This window comes from Pan troglodytes, chromosome 10, assembly GCF_028858775.2.
Source record: "Pan troglodytes isolate AG18354 chromosome 10, NHGRI_mPanTro3-v2.0_pri, whole genome shotgun sequence".
In the NCBI taxonomy this organism is placed as follows: Eukaryota; Metazoa; Chordata; class Mammalia; order Primates; family Hominidae; genus Pan; species Pan troglodytes.
In genome coordinates, this window is record NC_072408.2 from 67,371,246 (window position 1) to 67,375,839 (window position 4,594).

The following is a 4,594-nucleotide window of genomic DNA, read 5'->3' on the forward strand; positions in this document are numbered from 1 at the left end:
TTTCACTCTGTTGAATGTGTCCTTTGATACACAAAGTTTTAAATTTTGATGTAGTCCAAATTTATCGTTTTTTTCTTTTTTTGCATGTGTTTTGGTATCATATCCAAGAAAGCATTGCCACCTCCAATATCATGAAGCGTCTCTGTTTCTGCTAAGAGTTTTATAGGTTTAGCTTTTACATTAGGTCTTTGACCCATTTTGAGTTAATTTTATATAAGATATAAGGTGTCTTAGTCCACTTAGTGTTGCTATAACAGAATACATTACAATGTAAGGCAACGTAATTTACACAGAAAAGAGGATTATTTTCTGTGTATTTCATAATTCTGGTATGCTAGCAAGTTCAAGATTGGGCAGCTGCATCTGGTGAGGGCCTCAGGCTGAAGAGAAGTGGGGCAAAGATATCACATAGCAAGAGAGTTAGCAAGAGAGAGAAACCAAGGAAGCCAGACCGTGTTTAACAACCTGCTCTCTCAGGAACCAATTCATTCCCATGAGCAGGAGGACTCACTCACTCCCTCAGGAACGCATTAATCCATTCATGAGGGATTAGTCCCCATGACCCAAACATCTCCCACTAGGCCTCACTTCCCACCACTGCTATGTTGGGGATTAAATTTCAAAATGAGTTCTGGTGGCGACAAATCACATCCAAACCATAACATAGGGTAAGTTTCCAACTTCATTCTTTTGCATGTGGATATCCAGTTTTTGCAACATCTTTTGTTGAAAGGACTGTTCTTTCCCATTTAATGGTTTTGACACCCTTGTTGAAAATCATTTGACCATATATCCAAGAGTTTATTTCTGGGCTCTCTATTCTGTTCCATTGGTCTATTTATCTGTCTTTATGCCAATACCACAGTTTTAATTCATTTAGCTTTGTAACAAGTTTTGAAATCAGGAAGTGTGAGAGGTCCAACTTGCTTCGTTTTTCAAGATTTTTTTGGCTATTTGTGTTCCCTTAAGAGTCTATATAAATTTTTTCTTTTTATTTATTTATTTATTTATTTATGTTTTTGAGACAGGGTCTCGCTCTGTCACCCAGGCTGGAGTGCGCTGGCATAATCATGGTTCACTGCAACCTTGAACTCCTGGGCTTGAGAGATCTATATGAATTTTAAGGTGAATTTTTCTTACTCAGCATAAGACAAGAAATTGTTGGGATTTTGATAAAGACTATGTTAGACCTGTAGATGGTTTTGGATAGTATTGGCATTTTAGCACGATTAAGTCTTTCAATCACCAATATATCTTTAAGGCTAAGAACAATGGCCATTTTTTTTCTAATTTAAAACACTAGAAAGACACCATAAACATTTTATGCTATTGTTGAGGGAGTGAAAATTTGAATGGTGCTGTTTATTAAAAAATTGAAACAATCAGTGTAATTGACTAGTTTGGTGAAAATTAATCTGAAGGCCCTTGATACCTTCATAATACCTAATCTTCAACATCCAAGAATGTAATGTGTCTTTCCATTTATTCAAAACTTGTCTCTCTAAGAAAAGTTTTATTGATTACTTCATGCACTTTCTATGGATTTGTTAAGTTTGATCATGATATAAATAGGTATGCACACACATATGTATGTGCATATATATTACTATTGTAAATTTTCCCCACCACATTTCATAACCGGACTTTGTTTTTGTTGGCATGAAGAAAAATTCATAAGTTTCTACTGATTTTAATTCATTTGGGTTTTATAGAGTAAAAGAAAATCACATCTGACAATAATGAATATTTTGTTCTCCTATCCTGTAATTACACCCTGTTGTTCATGGACTAACGTTTACAGAAATACGTCAGCAAATAATAATGGTATTAGCGTGCATCATGTACTATTTCTGACTTTTGCTGGAATGCCTGTAATGTTTTATCATTAAACATGATAGAACCTAATGATATATTATCATATTTTTAAGTATCTATTTTTAGTTTATTATGGGTTTTATTTTTTGATTAAGGATCGGATATTGCATTTTATCAAATACATTTTCTATATTATATCAATCACTAATCATCCAGGAAAACAGAAGTTACTCCATGTAATTAAGATACAAAGTTTATTATAATAATTATGAGCTTATTCAACTGTTGGAAGACCTGAAAAAACAAAGATCAGGAAGTTCAAAACTCAAGAGCTCAGCCTGAAACACCATGGCAGGTAGTTGTTAAGGACTCTCATGACAGCCACTGTGAATCTCATATTTGCTCATGTTAGTTTCCAACTGCCTCCAGAGAAGTGGTTTCTCCTCTTGTGTCCTATAAATCTCTCTCTTTTTGAAATTATTTACTTATTTATTTATTTTTAAATTGTATTTTTATTTTCACATCTTTAGAGACAAGGTCTCACTTTGTTGCCCAGCCTGGAGTGCAGTGATGTGATATAGCTCACTGTAATCTAAAACTCCTGGGCTCAAGTGATCCTCCTGCCTCAACCTCCTGAGTTGCTATGACTGCAGGCACACACCTCCAGGCATGGAATTTTTTTTTTTTTTTTTTAGAGACAGGGTCTCCCTATGTTGCCCAGGGTAGTCTCGAACTCCTAGTCTCTAGTGATCCTTCTGCCTTGGCCGCCCAAGTAGCTGTAGTGTAGCACTCACACTACAGGTGCACGCCACAGTGCCTAGCTATTTATTTATTTATAGAGACAAGGTCTTGCTATGTTGCTCAGGCTAGTCTCAAACTCCTGGACTCAAGGGATCCTTTCACCTTGGCCTCTCAAGTGTTGGGATTACAGATGTGAGCTACCATGCCCATCTACCCTATAAATCTCCTCAATGCTTCTTTTTTTAAAAAAATGTAATTATTTTATTAAGCATTATATTCAATGTAAAGGCTTTAACCACCATAATCACCATGATAGAATATGTGTGTATGTATAAAAAATACCCATTGAACATGCCTTAAGAGGTATAATTATGTTTTTAAATCTATGCAACATGAGTTGTAATTTGAAATAAAGAACCACTAATCAGAAGCATGAAAAAACCCTGTTTTAATATGAATCTATTGCTGATTCTGGAATAACGGTCACGTGTATGTCCTTAGTCACACTGGGTTTCTCCAGTTTTGATTAGAGTAATGTGTGTTCCACAACACCAGTTCTAATGTCCATCTGAACAGTTTCTTGCTTCAGTTTTGTTAAGCTCTGTTTAATCTTAACCAAAGAATCACCATCTCTTAACCAAAGAATCACCATCAGTCATGCTGCTGCACTTTTCTTCCATTTCTAGTTTTACATGTTCTGTCTTCTGTAGCCTCAGACAGAAGTCTGGTCCTTTCAATTACTCCACCACTTCCCTGCTGGCTCCTTACATCACTCAGCTAGGTTTGAGCTGCAGGATATTCTTGAACCCTGTGCTCAAGCTGATGGTTGATGTACTTTTCACAGTGGCTGATCTCTTCCAAAGTCTTACTAATTTCTTTTAAAAATTTATTTATGTATTTATTTTACAGGCAAGGTCTTGCTCTGTTGCCCAGGCAGTAGTGCAGTGGTGCAATCATACCTCACTGCAGCCTCAAACTCCTGGGCTCAAACAGTCCACCCACCTTAGCTTCCCAAGTAGCTAGGACTGCAGGCATGAGTCACTCCAGTTAACTATTAACTTCATTATGGAGTTTGTCAAAAAATCGCTTGCTCTCTTTTAGAGAAGATTCACTTCGACTTTTGTGCTGGTACATTTGGTCAACATGGATTCTCTGATCCATTGCACATTTCTGCAGTATTTGGCTGCAGAAAGAAGCACTTGCTTCGTATTGGCAAATTCTAACGAGGAGTGGTAGCCCTTGACTTCTGCTCTGCAAATGTCAGGAGACCATAAAAAAAGAACAAAAGTCATGCCCAGCTAGATTGTTGTTTGCATATGATGGCAACAGAAAGACATTCTCTTATATGTATGGCTCAGAAAGTATACCACCCAAATATTCATTTTTTTTCTTAAACTCATGTTCATTGAATATTTTAACATCTAGGAGTTATCAATGTAGGTATACCTTATGTAAAATGTGATTATTCCTAAAGAAAATTGGGCTATAGATACAATTGTTAATTAGAGGGTTAAGGGAACCAAGGAAGAGGAATATGGGTGTACATATGATGGATAAAAACCCAAATATCCTTAATGAAAAATGTGTCAAGAGGTGTCCCAGCCCAATGAGAGATGCATCAAAATAAACAATAAAAGAAAGGAGAAATGATAGTAAAAAAGGAATTGGGAAGAGTACCAAAGGCAGTTCAACAGTGAGTTCAATTTAAATAACAGAAATGCTGATGCAAACTTAATGCCACTGTCAACAAATTTTGAGATGTATATTTTCAAATATTGAAGATAAACATTAATAGAATTTAAAACAATATAGCAACATAAGGATTTAAAATTTTACAATAGTCATATGAAATTGAATATGAGGGAATTTGGTTTTATATTTTGTATTATTTATTTATTTATATTTATTCAGGCACAGTCTCACTCTCTTACCCAATCTGGAGTGCAGTGGTGTGATCTCGGCTCACTGCAACCTCTGCCTCATGGGTTCAAGCAATTCTCCTGCCTCAGCCTCCCAAGTAGCTGGGATTACAGGTACG

The 4,594-nt window shown here is 36.0% G+C and overlaps 1 pseudogene; it reads right to left on the reverse strand.

Annotated features, from left to right (window-relative positions):
* Window positions 1-3,004: 3,004 nt before the first annotated feature.
* On the reverse strand, window positions 3,005-3,786 carry LOC104001597 (intraflagellar transport protein 57 homolog; annotated as a pseudogene).
* Window positions 3,787-4,594: the final 808 nt, after the last annotated feature.